The 14,060-nt window shown below is 39.9% G+C and overlaps 1 protein-coding gene across 4 annotated transcripts in view; it reads right to left on the reverse strand.

Moving 5' to 3' along the window:
• The window catches only part of SLC2A13 (solute carrier family 2 member 13), a 140,286-nt gene that overhangs the window by 42,609 nt on the left and 83,617 nt on the right, over positions 1 to 14,060 (reverse strand). The window lies entirely within an intron of this gene.

Raw genomic sequence — 14,060 nt, forward strand, 5'->3', positions numbered from 1 at the left:
ACATTTCCATAGTTTATTAAAAGTAATAGCAAAGAAAAAATGGTGGCATTTAAACTAAAATTGCCATAAGTCCAATTAAAATTAATAGTTTCTGAATTCTACAGAACTCTGAATTCTACAGTTGGACAATTAAGAATGCTTACACTGAGACACAGATAAGAGAAGTTTGGAAGTATCCAGCTTCAGTCATTTCAGAAATAAAATTATGATGGGAAAGTGACTATATTTCCACAAAAATATAGATGGGAAAACTGAATATCAAAATTTAACTGACAATCACAAGTGCGTTGTTTCTGAAAGATTCACATGCAGGTTTTAGAAACAGGATTCACAAACATCTGAATATATTCATTTTTTGTCTTAACACAGCTTGTTATTTCATTTCATGCTAAATGTACTATAATTTTAATGAAACACATTTTTATAGTAATAAGTGAGGATAGTCCTGCTTCTTGATACAACTACACCCACCCATATCTGGTGCCCTCAAGATATACAGTACTGAAGTTCAAGTTGACTGAGGATTTACGGAAGTTTGTTTGAGCCATTCCAGACTGCTTTCTATCCTCAGCATAGCACTAAATAGCTTTCACTCGTAGACTGTTCGCCTTTATTGAAAAAGTTACAGCACTGATATCAAAGATTAGCACAAAGGATCTTTTGTTTGGACCCATGGAATTTAGGCTGAGGGGTTCTGCAGGGTTCATTTCTCTCCCACTTGCTATTTAAGCTCTGGGATATGTTCCATCAGCTCCCCCGCACCATTCCATGTGAAGCAGGGTGCCTGGAAAAAAAGATCTCTCCCCAGATGAAGGATAGCAAGAACAAGGTGCACACTTGTAAACTGTAGCTCTTTAGATGGCCATCTCTTCACGAACGGGTTTTTGTACCTACGCAGAGTACGTTTAAGAATGTTCTCAACTTGAAGGTTATAGTTGGAGCTTCTTCCACCTTTCAGTAATAACTGAATAAAAAGATAGGTGGGTATAGAGATCAGAGAGAAGACCCTAAGGGAAATAGGCAAGAATCACTGTATGAGCAAAGAGGGCTGGAACATTCCTAAAGTCCTGGGAAACAAGACAGTATTTAGAACAGATCCAGGCAGATCCCTCCCTGATTCACTGAAATATAAGAGGGAGGGGAGGTAAACCACAATCAGGTTTGCAAGATTCTGTAATTATAGCCTATCTCAGCAAAGTATAATGCTAGTCTTCCAGTGGAGTCTGTTTTCTGATCTGGTCTGGTCTGAAGAGCTGACAGTGGGTGAGTTAGTGTAGATGGCTGAATTGTTCTTATAGTAATCCAGTTTTTATCTTGCTCGTAAGGCATCAAGGTGGCTAACAAAAAACAATAGTGAACTGTTAAATTTACCATTAATAAATTAAAATGAAAAGGCCTGGCTAAAGAGGAAGTCCTGAGGAACCACATCCCAAAATTTGGGAATGACAGGTCCTCTCCCTAAAAAAACAACCTATGTTTTAAGATGCTACTTCGACTCTTCTTAAAGTAGTATTACATTCAGATTTAAATGAATCTTTGATATTACATCAAGTAAAAAAAGCTGAATCACAATGAAGAACAATTTTATTCTAATTAACATATTAAATAAAGGATAGCTTCAAATTCCTTCTAGCTTACTAGATAACTAGATGAAGATAATTGCCAGGAAAAAAAAAAGTATAAAAGACACAAATCAGCATAGCTCCAAATGTTATTTCCCATAAGTATAGAAAGAATTACAAAGAGAATTTGTTGTGGAGAAAACTCCTTCCATGATAGACACAGATTTTTAAGATTTTTCAGAAAGCATATTATGGAAAAGTGAAAAAAACAAAGAAAAAATATTCCAGTTATGAAAGTGATACTTGTACTAAATAAATATTAATGAAAGACGGAACTTGTCCTCTGCAATGCAATTAAATTTAATTGAAACAATTGTGACTGACCAGGATTTACTCCCAACGTCTTTAACAAATATTGAAAACGACCAGCATTTGGCCTCATACAAGTGCCAGGTAGAGGGTTCCTCACTGCTTGTAAAACATTCAATATTTCAAACATAAAGTCTGCACCAGCTGAATCTTCCAAGCTATATAATGAGGTCTGGGAGTTCTGGATGGCAAATCCGGCTTGCTTTCATTAATACCAAATCCAGTTTTAGCAAACATTTCCAGCTATCATCCCTGAGCTAACAGAAGCAGAGAAAACCAAAGAGTGAATGATACGTGGTTTAGATGAAGTTTGGGTACAGTCTTTCTGCATGAAGGAAAAGAGTACATAAAATGGTAGTCCTTATCCACTGAATCAGAGAAGCATTTCCTTATGTTCTATTCTTGTTGTATATTGTGGTACAAGAGCTACTGTGCTGGGCATTCACTTTGGGCATGAGCAGATCTGTAACTTACTTATGCCCCACTGCAATCAAGCAATTCTCAGTGGCTTAGAAGATACAAAAATGGCAATTAAAATATCCATGATAAGAACATCAACATAATGATAGAAAGAGTGATCTTCGGGGGGAGGAGGATTTCAAAGCAATGGTGCTGCCACAGAGGAGCAGTTCCACCTAGCCTTGGGGCTCATCTTCTGGCACTGTGGGCCAACTAGCAGCTGTTCTCTACAAGATCTAATGGATTGGGCTGATTCTGGTTGAAGCAGGTACTCCAGTAGACACCCAGGTGCCAAATCTTGAAGGTCAATACCAGCATTGCAAATTATATCTGGAAACCTATTGGTAACCAATGCAAGGGCCACAAAATCTGTCTTATATGCTCCCATCTCCAGGAGCTGGCAAGCATGGAGGCCACCACTTTCTGGAGTTGTAGTTGTAGTTTCCCTATAGTTTTTAAGGACATATCTTGTTTTTGTGATGAGGGTGGGGATGAGGATAATTGTTACTATAGCCAGGTCCTCCTGCATCAGGTGTGACTGCAATTGGTCTCAACTGCCTGCAGGTGGGCAAAGAGTCCTCTAGCCATGGCTTCTATCTGGTGTTTGAGGAGGAGTCGTGGGTCTCAAAGGACCTCAAATTGCAAATTTGCTCTTTCATGGGTAGTGCTGCCCATCTAGAAACAGCACTAGCATCAACAGATAACTCCTTTGTAAAAACAGTAACTTAGGTTCAGCTTCACTCTATACTCTCCCTTCTAGACCCCTATGGCCTCCAAGCATCAGGATAAGACATCAACAGCATCTCTTCTGCTGCCAGGGGTAGTGATCTAAAGTTGGGTTTTATAGACCTATTTAACTGCACTCTGAACTGGTGATGATCTTACCTAGCAACTCCACCTAGATGTTAAAAAGCAAGGGAGAGAGGATCAACCCTTGTGCACTCCATGTATTGGAGGCCATTGGGCTGACCTCTTTCTCTATCCAAATCACTGACTGAAACTGCCCACCAAGGAAGGAGCAGAAGCACTACAAAACAGTGCCCCCAATGCCCAACCCTCTTAGGCAGTCCAGTAAGATAGCATGATTGGTGATACTGAAGGGTGCCGAGAAGTCCCAAAAATGAGAATGGCTATGACAGAGAATAAATGCCATTCTTGTAGGATCTTACTGGATTGGTTTAGATAGACTGCCAACAAGTTGCTGGGTCTGACGAATTACAATTATGTGAATGTGTTTGCATGAGCCTCAAAGAACCAAGGGATCCTCTATAGTATATGGATACATCATTTAGACCAACACTACATTCTGAGCAGCACAAATTTCTTAGAAAGATACATACATGTCCAACACAAGAAACAATATTTTTCTTGGATAAACTATAAATCTATAGAAATATGATATTTAGATGCCAAAATCAATGTTCATCTGCACTTATATATGGGAAATTCCAATTATTTATTCTATTCCTTCCTATGTATTAAACACCAAATTTAAGTATGTTCCAACAGTCATGTATAAGTAGCTAATATAAGCATATTATCTCACTAATTCCACATCTAGATTCAGAAGGTGTTTTAACTGAAGGTATTACCTCTCTGCATTTTTTGGCAATTATTATTTACATTGCAGTTCCTAAAATAAGAAAAAAATTATAACTGGACCCAATAAATCAATTGAAAGAATATATTTCACATCTCATTTAAGTTTTCCAATAAAACAACTGATTTGCTATTTTGTTTCTTTTGTATATTTATGAATATATGATTATAAGAATCCAATTACAATTGGATTGGCATGCACTGCAGGGAATGCCACCATTATTGCTAATATAGTAGGAGGGGGACGTCACATTTACAGAGAAAACCTGGACCCTGCCCTCTCCAGGATCACCTATAACAGCAAAAGAAGATACCTCCTACAGAAACTCAAGATAACTCATGGATTGGAGGCATCATAATTAAGGGCCACTGAAATTGTGCAGTTAACAATGGATGCTTTGTCAAGTAAGAATGATAGTAGCCTGGCACTGGTCTTTACTAGAGTCCAGCGTTATATCAATAAACTACAAGGTTCAGGATAGGAAAAAACATTTCCCCAATTGATGCATAGGCCTAGTAAAACAAAGTATCCTTGATGTTGTGTTTCTTGAATGAACCATTAGGAGCCAATTGTTTAGATTTGGATAAATAGATGGTTTCCTGCCACTTCTGCTACACATTTTTGGTATACATGAGGAGCCATGCTGAGACTATGAGACTGAAACAATTCAAACAGTCTATTGAAACAGGCTATGAGATTGAAACAATGCTTCCTGTATGGCAAACTGTAAACTCTGATAATGACATATTCAGGTTGAAATATGAAAATCAGGATCCTGAGTGTCTCAAGACTCAAACCAATCTCCTTCTCTAAGGAAAGGACAGGTGGATGTTAGCAATGCTACTAGAAGTGTTGTAAAGTAATGAACTTTTCAAATTGTCTCAAAATCAGATGTATAAAGTTTCCTATTCTTCTTGGCACAGTCAAATATTGAGAATAAAATCCTTTATTTTGCCAGTATGTCTATTCATTTACTGTGTGGAGAGTAGAAGACTGTCCTCCTCCAATAAGTGCAGAGGATACTTTTGCAAATTTTTAAAAAAATGTTGCTTTGATTATTGGGAAGATTTTCTGCTAACATTTAATTGTAAGGAAGGATGAGTAAAAGTACTTGGAGGCTCCTCCCGAATCCTGCTTTGGCCATGAGGTGAAAAAGATTGGAAAGATAGCTGGGAAAAAGAAGTATGGTTGCATGGACGTGACTTAAGAGAGAGATCCAACCATTAGGTAAACTCTCATAGCCAGCAATATTAAGCATTTTTGAAAATACATTCCATTTCATAACCTGTTTTGGAGTGGAAAAAGTCTTTAGTATTATTTCTAGGATATTCTGATAAATCTGAAGACTGAAACAGGGATATATATGCAATGCAACTTCTCTGCTCACATTTTTGGAACTCAGAATTGTGTAAAATGACAATGTGCTGGCATGCCAAAACAGTGGGTTTCGTCTATGCAGTTATCAGTAAATATTGGTACAATTTCCCCTTATAGAATGTTCTTCTATGCCTGCCTCCCAATTTGCACCATGGTTTCAACCTACTTTTCTCGCGGCCATTTGTGTTTGGGCCAGAATTTGCCCTTCATTTCAGCTTCTAGTGCCCTTTTTCCTCCAGATATAAGGGGAGTACCAATGCAGAAGAAGGAACACCTTTTGAAGAATCAATCATCAATATTGACAGCTATTGGCCAACAACATAACCTTGAGTAGTAGTACCATTGTAGAAGTCAGTGGAGCCATCTTCTTTGGAACAGGAAATTTCAAAGTAGTTTGGCCAACAGCTAATTTCGTGACAATTTTAGTCAGTACTGAAGCCCTTTTATAAGAAACCTTTTGAGTCTGTTCCCATAATTATGTTCTTAAGAGGGACCAATGCCTTATTTATTAAGTTTGAGCAGGGGGACAAAACTAATCAAGAGACCTATTATTGAACATACTAGGCACAAGGAATGTATTGGAGAAACTGAGTAGCACATTTAGTTTTCAAAAAGAAACTTAAAACCATTTATTTTCTTTCCACACAAGTATGCTTGATGTGTTTAATGAATATGGCTTCTTTTGATCAAAATGAATGAATGAATGAATGAATGAATGAATGAATGAATGAATGAATGAATAAAATAAAATAAAATAAAATAAAATCAGTTGCACAGAAGAACCAATATCTATGTGTGTATAGATAATCACTTGAAGAATACAGTTACAGGTAAGCAACTTATGGCCTGTTTTATTGGCCATCATCTGGACAACAATCAGTGTTCAGTCTCCACCGCCTCTCCTGCTTCAAATGGAATGGAGAGATTGTAGTGATGAAGATGGCACATCCCTCCCCAGTCCAAAGCTGAAGTAAAAGACCAAAAAGACTGCCTATACAACATCTTCCAACACAATGGATCTTCCAAGCAACTTCATTAAAAAGTGCCTAGCTATATAACTTACACAATACAACCATCACATCCAATAATTCCTATCTATCCAAAACATCTCTGACCAAACAACCAATAGACTATTACCAACAAAATCCAAAACATCTTAAGCAAACCTAGAGACCCAGTAACCAAAAAAGAAAAAAAAACCACCCAACATATAATGTATAAGGACTGTGACAGCCACTATGTAGGACAGACAGAAGACTGGCAGAATACATCCACAAAAATCAAATAGCACTCAGAAGACATGATAAAAATTCCTTCATCTCTCAACACATAGTCAAATTCAACCACAATTTCAACTGGGAAACTATTGACATTTTAGACCAAGCCAAATCCAAAAATGCTAGGGAATTCCTGGAAGCTTGGCATTCCAACAAATCAGCCATCCACAGACACACAACCACCACCTACATACCATAAAAAAGATATAACCAAAAGTCAAGGAAGAAAACAGACAGCTCAAAGTGAGCATGCACACACCCATAGACAATAGCAGCCAATGCCCAGATAAGCAGGAAACAACACCAGATAAACAATCAGGTTAGTCAAGGAACCATCAAGACTGGCAGGGCAAGCTACTATATACAATATAAACAACCAGCAAACTCCATTATCCCAGGCACTGATGGTGTTACTTAGCCTGGAAATGAAATGCCTGCAGGAAAACAACCACGATCAGAGAATACCAAGAACCTAATATGAGATGTTTACTTCATACTCCAATTTCCTGCATTTCTGAAGCACTACTGGAAATTAGAAACAACTTATACTCTCCCACCTTATACTTGTTTTTTATGACTGAACGTACATGGTTATTGTAAAGATAGCAATGAATCAACACGGTATGAGTAAGGCTGTACAAATTAATTATGAGTTTTAGAACTTGTTTTGGAAAAGATTGCTCATACTTTAGGAAGATTTCAGCATTTTTCTGACTTCTGCTGAACAAAACACGCGTTCCACTAAAATAGTTTCTTATGAGCCAAGCCAAAATAATTTGGGACTTGCCTTTAAATACCAAATTTCTGGCTATAATTTGTGTAAAAGCAAAGGGCTCTGTGTCCCAATTTGATTTCCTTCCTAATCCATGCTCTTTCTCCCTGGATGTTTCTGGACAAAGCAGCTCTCACGCCTCCATCAGAGTTTATGCATCTCTGTCTTCCCACAGTGCAGATCTAGAGATAGGATGGCCAGGAAAAGTCCAGTCCTCTTTCCTACCATACAGTCCCAAATGCATTCCACCCAAGTCGCTGGTTTATAATGGATAAATTCGTTTTCTCTTTGGCCATCTGCCACTTCTAAACTGAATTGGGAAAGAACAACTGCTGTGAACTGAATTAATAAGTGAAATTGATTGTTCTTAACTCTTCAGACTCTCTCTTCTCCCACTGTATTCTATTAAGTCTATTAAATTCACTTGTCCTCCACTGCCACTGCAGAAACTTGCTTGCAATAGGAAATCAGCACTTTTGTGTGGACTTGCTGGGAGATTGAGAGAAGACTGTATAAAGTACAGATTAATGGTGAAATCTTTGTTTCTTCTGAATCTGTCATTAACTGATCCAATCTTTCACAGGCTGGATTCACATCACTTAGTAAGCCATAATGTGGCTGGTTAAGCAAAAGCTGAATACAGATAGTCCTTGCTTAACAAAGTTAATTGGGACCAGCAACTCTGTCGCTAAGCAACACAGTCATAAAATGTGACCTCACATGACCACGCTGACTTATGACAGCAGTTGTGGCAGTTCCAGTTGCCATCATTAAACGAATTCCACACGGTCATTAAGCATGACATCACACGATCACCACTTGCAACCTCCTGCCAGCTTACCCATTGACTTTGCTTGTTGGAAGCCAGCAGTGAAGATGATAAATGACTATCATATGACTGCAGGATGCTGTGACTGTCATAATTGTGAACCATTTGCCAACCGCCTGAATCATGATCACGTGATCATGGGGACACTGCAATGGCCGCAACTATGAGGACTGTCGTAAATCTCCTCTTCAGCACCATCATAACTTTGAGCAATCGCTGAATGAGTGGTCATTAAGCAAGGATGACCTGTAGATTGCATGAAATCAGCCAATATTGCTTATAAACTATGATTTACAGATGTGCAACCCAGTTTATTATGTTCCTACTTCATAGCCTTGTAATGGCACTTTCTTCAGATAAAGCTCTGCCACTTTTTTTTTTACCCCTATTTATTCAATCCTGGGATATTGCAGAGGAGAGCAACTAAGATGAGACGGGGGCTGGGACAAAAAACGTATGAGTAATAACAGAAATGCTTAACTTGGAGAAAACTGTTTATCTGAAAGACTGTAATGTAAAAGGGTAGAGTTTTTCAGAGTTGTTTCAGAAGGACAAGAAACAATGGGTTTAAATTACAAAGATATCAGTTGGTTATCAGAAAAAAAATCTTAACAGTAAGAGCTATCCCACAGTAACCACTGTTCAGCAGTGGAACAGACCTTGGGTGGCAGTCTCTCCTTCTCTGGAGTGTTTCAATACAGGCTAGACAGTCATCTGTCGGGGATGCTATAGTTATGGATTCCTGCATTGGTCAGAGGATTAGACGAGATTTTCCCCAAGATCCCTTCCAATCCTTCTATTCTATAATTCTATGATTCTGATACTACTAAATCCTGAGATAAAAATAAAAAGCAAGTGAGACTTTTCTTGCAGGAGAAATGGAAAAGACACATGATCAGAGGTAGGTACCATGTTAGCAATCTAGGCTCTATCTATTTCTCTTCACGGTTTTTCTTGGCTCTGATCCCTCTGGAATAATTAAGACTCATGGCCAGCTTTTTCATCTCCTTCATTTTTGGTGGCAAGTATGCAGATTCTCCTCCTCCTCCTCCTCCTCCCACTTCTACCGATACAGCCCCTTCCATACAGATATATCTTGAGGAAAGCTCTATGCACAATGGAAAGTCATTTTTGGTGAGGCTTACCATCTTATTTGAAATCATTCCCTGACAGGAAAAGAAAGAAAGCTGAAGTTTAGCCAATCTATTTACAATATTCAGATTTCATATTAACTCAGCATGTTATGCACCGAAGCTTTACATTTCACAATACTGCAGTCAAAAGACAAGTGGGCCATTTTTCTCACTGGGAAAAATGTGTATGTTCCCAACAACTGGTCTCAAAGTCATGTTCTGAACTAACCAACTTCTGAGCAGTCTTCTAAAGACAGCCCCACCTGTAACCATTATAACAGTCTAGCCTGGAGTTTACCATAGCAAAGGTTAAGAATGGTCACATACTCTCTCTTCAGAAATTATCCCAGTAGCAACAACAGCTTTAAGATGTTAGAACAGTGTTCCTCACCCTTAACAACTTTAAGATGCTGGCTGGGGAATTCTGGGAATTGAAGTCCACACGTCTTAAAATTGTGAAGGTTGACAAACACTGTGTTAGAAGATGCTTGGGACCACAGAGATCTAAAGGCATCCTCAAATTTACTATTAATGTATATTCCAAACTTTATTTACCCTACTTCTCATAGCCTAGTCTACAACCTCTGGTTCTACTCAATATTGTTTCACAATTTCTTTCCTTTTTATTAATGTTTCTGTTACAGCTGGCACTTTTGATCAATGTTGATAAAGGGTCACAATACCCATCTTTCAAAAAAAGGGGGGGGTTTCCTTCTGAAAGGCCACCAATTATTCATTGCAAAATCCATCAGGAGTTTTACCTAACACCGAACAGTTGAATCTAATTGGAGCATGCTGTATCTCATCGTTCTGCCTCTCACATACAGACACAAAATGGAAGTGATTCCCATTAGCTGTTATATTTTTTAAAAAATGTATTCACATTGACTCGGCTTCACTCTTTTCATTTCCCACGAGTCAGGCAAAGGCTGTTTCTGCCACAGGAAATTAAAGGAATCTCTACCGAAATGGTGCTGAATCACACACTACAAAGCATATTATATTTGTACTAAAAAATACAGAAAGCAAGACTGTCAGACCAAGTAATTCTCAGCTGCAGAATTAATCCATTCCTGTGGCAGCTGCAGATGAACCACCTTAGAAGATTTCAGTGAGGAGGAAATTTTATAGAGAGAGACTTTATCTTAAGTAACTGGTATTCAATTTGATTTCTGTCCAGAAGCTGCAATTATTTATTGCTTTTTTCCCATTTTGGGGACTATGGGAAAGAGCCCCAGGATAGTTAACAATAATAAAGACAACGCAGTGCATTACTGAAAACAGTTTAAAAACTCAAAATCAGAGTAGCACAAGGAAGAATTAAACCAATTTGTTTATCTTTCCTCCGAAGAAAAAAATTAACTTTTCACTGCATGTCAGGACATGCACCATGAAAAGCTTCAGTGAATATCTCCTCTCCCTCCAGTACCTTGTGGAGGATTTACCTTGTTTGCTCACCCACAAGTCCACAAATGAGAGTGAGGAAGGTCTCAGGTGGCAATATGCACGAACAATGGGCAGGGAGGTAGGACCTGTCCAATGAACCCGCTCCAGGCGACTGACAGACTCTGCTGGGTTCCAGAGGGAGCTTCTGGTTTTCCCTGAAGATCTGGTGGGCAGCTCAGACAAGGCCTTAGTTGTCGCCTGGAATAGGTGGGTGACCGAGGCCTTGGACCAGATTGCTCCTATGCAGCCTTTTTCTGTGCACTGATCCCGGGTGCACCTTGGTTTTTTGAGGAGCTATGGGATATGAGGCACTAGAAATAATACCTGGAGCACTGTTGAAGGAAGGCGAAGAGTGAATCTAACCAAACACAAGGAAGAGCCCACATTCAGGCCTACTTGTGGCAATAAGGGCAGTGAAATGTTATTTCTCTGCTTTTATTGCATGCTCCAGCAGCCACTCTAAGGCCCTCTTTAGGGTGACCTGTTCTCTACTGGGAGGGGACAGCCTGTAGTGCCATCTATAGGTCTGCAAGGAGGAGTATTCATGCTATATGGCAGATGAAGTGACTTGGATTCAGAGTTGGACTCTGAGAGGGTGCCAATAGAAGAGAATATATGTAGCTCAGGGTTGAACTGCAGAGTCCTTGGGGTTCTCTAAGTTTGGTTGTTTTCTTGCAAACATTTCATTACCTAGCTAGGTAACATCTGATAGGGTGGTCCAAATGAGTTCCCTGGGCAGAGTCTTGTGATGTTATCTGGACTGAGTTTGATTCTGAGACTTCCAATTAATTGGACAAGGTCCTCCAAACTGTATGTTTGGCCACCTGTCTGTTAGACTCAAGCCCTCCTGGGTTGTTAAGGCACCTTGGGAGATGACATGCAGGTGGGTCCATGTGACTGTATTGGTCTCTTTGAGAGAGAGGGTGGTCCTCCAGCCATGAAGAGGCTGTTACTGGACCCCTCCATTCTGGACAGTTAATGTCCAGTTTCCAACCCTATCTTTGCAGGGAAGGTTATTGAGGAGGTGGTCTGACAGCAATTGCAGAGGATCTTAGAGGAATCAGATTATCTGAACGATTCCAGTCCGGTTTCAGGACAGGATATAATAAGGAGACAGCATTGGTTGCACTTGTCAATAAAGTTTGGTGGAGCCAAGCAGGGGCAGTGCATCTATCTTTGTACTCCTTGATCTCTCAGCAGCTTTAGGTACCATCGAGCATGGTATCCTTTTGAAACAGCTGTGGGGTTGGGAGTGGGGGACACTGTGCTGCAGTGGTCTGCCTCCTTCCTCAGTAGTCGTTCCCAGTCAATGTTGATAGGAAGGGAGAGGTGGTGCCTGCAGCTTCTCTCTTGTGGAGTGCCTCAGGGTTCAACACTCCCTCCTGTTAATCTACATGAAACATTGGATGAGGTCATCTGTCAGTTTGGGGTTTGGTATCACCAGTATGCAAATGATACCCAATTGTATATCTCAACTTCAGGTTGCACAGGTGATGCTGTCAATGTATTGATCCAGCATCTGGAAGCTGTTCAGGTCTGGGCAGGGAGGTGCAGACTTCAGCTCAGTCTTGACAAGACTGAGTGGCTGTTTAGGCCCCCAGGTCATTTCCACTTTTGGTCATGGATGGGGTTGCACTTCCCCATCAGAGATTAGTGAGCAGCTTGGGGTTTATTCTGGACTCCACAGCTACTGCTGAAAGAATAGGTGGCAGCTGTGGCCAGGAAAGCCTTTGGACAGGTTCACCTTGTGTGACAGTTGTGCCCTTCCCTCAACTGGAAAAAAGTGGTCACTTATGCCCTAGTCACTTTGTGATTGGACTACTGCAATGCATTCCACATGGGGCTGCCCTTGAAGACCATGAGGAAGCTACATCCGGTCCAAAGTAACCAGTGGCACAGGCAGTAACAGGCTCTTGTTATGCCCATATGTCATTACTGCTGCATGAGTTGCATTGGTTGTCAGTTGGCTTCCAGGTGCAATCCAAGGTGCTGGTCATCACCTATAAAGCCCTTCACAGATGGGGCCTGGCTATTTGAGGGACTGTCTGCCTCCAGATGTTTCTGCCCGCCTGGTACATTCAGTGCTCCAGGTCCCCTCAATTAAACACTGTCATCTTATGGGGCTGAGGAAGCATGCTTTCTTCACTGCAGCCCTTGTTCTCTTAAAGAACATCCCCCTGAAAGTACACGTGGCTCCCACTCTCCAAGTGTTCTGGAAGTCACTTAAGACCTGGCTCTGTTCCCAGGCCTGGGGTTAGAGTGACTGTGGAGCTCCTGTCGAGTCTTTTAAATGTTATTATTGTTTTGTCCAAGTGCTTATGTTTTTAACTACGTTTTTAAATTATGTATTTGAAATACTGTAAGCTGCCCAGAGTCTTTTTAGAGTTGAGCAGCTTTAAAAATCCAATAAATAAATAAAGTACACAGAGCATGAGACAGACATTTTACAAACAATTCAATTTTATTCATTTTTAACTCTTCTTAGAGCACCAACTAGAAACCCCAAATTGTATCCAGCCATTTTACAACACCACAGTATTGTGTTACAGTACATCAAATGGCAAATTATTTACTGTTAGCCTAGTTGTTCACACAACTAGTTATGTAAGAATATACATAGCTTGGATTTCATCATCATTCTAGAAGCCGGGATTGACCTGCTGAAGGACAATTCTCAAAATCCTTGAGATTTTTGAGGTATGATTTACAGTTAACCTTCAAGAACACTAAAACCACTTCAGATGTAGAACTTTTTTCATTCCTCATGGCAGTGATCATTTACTGATGTTAAATTTCCCAAGACAAGCAAGAGGGGTCTCTCCATTAGAAAAAAGGACTAAGCTACAAACAGGTTCTTACTTGCACACAGAGTTTTCAACTACAGATAGTCCTCACTTAACGACCACAATAGGGACTGGAAAATTGGTCATTAAGCAGGATGTTCATTAAGCGAGTCACCACGTGACTGGACCCAATTTTATGACCATTTTTACAATGGTCATTAAGTGAATCACCACATCATTAAGAGATTATGTGATTGTTAAGAGAATCATGTGGCCAGTAAGCGAATCCAGCTTCCCCAATGAACGTTTTTTGTCCGAATTCACTTAATGATCACATGATTTGTTTAAAGATCATGTGATTTGCTTAACAGTCATTGTTAAAAAGGTTGCAAATTGTAATCATGTGACTGCGGGGGGGGGTGCAATGGTTTGCAATGGTCGTAAGTGAGAATA

This window comes from Python bivittatus, unplaced genomic scaffold, assembly GCF_059951505.1.
Source record: "Python bivittatus isolate LINGU-HERP-01145 unplaced genomic scaffold, Pbiv_v1 ctg000010_np1212, whole genome shotgun sequence".
NCBI lineage: Eukaryota > Metazoa > Chordata > Lepidosauria > Squamata > Pythonidae > Python > Python bivittatus.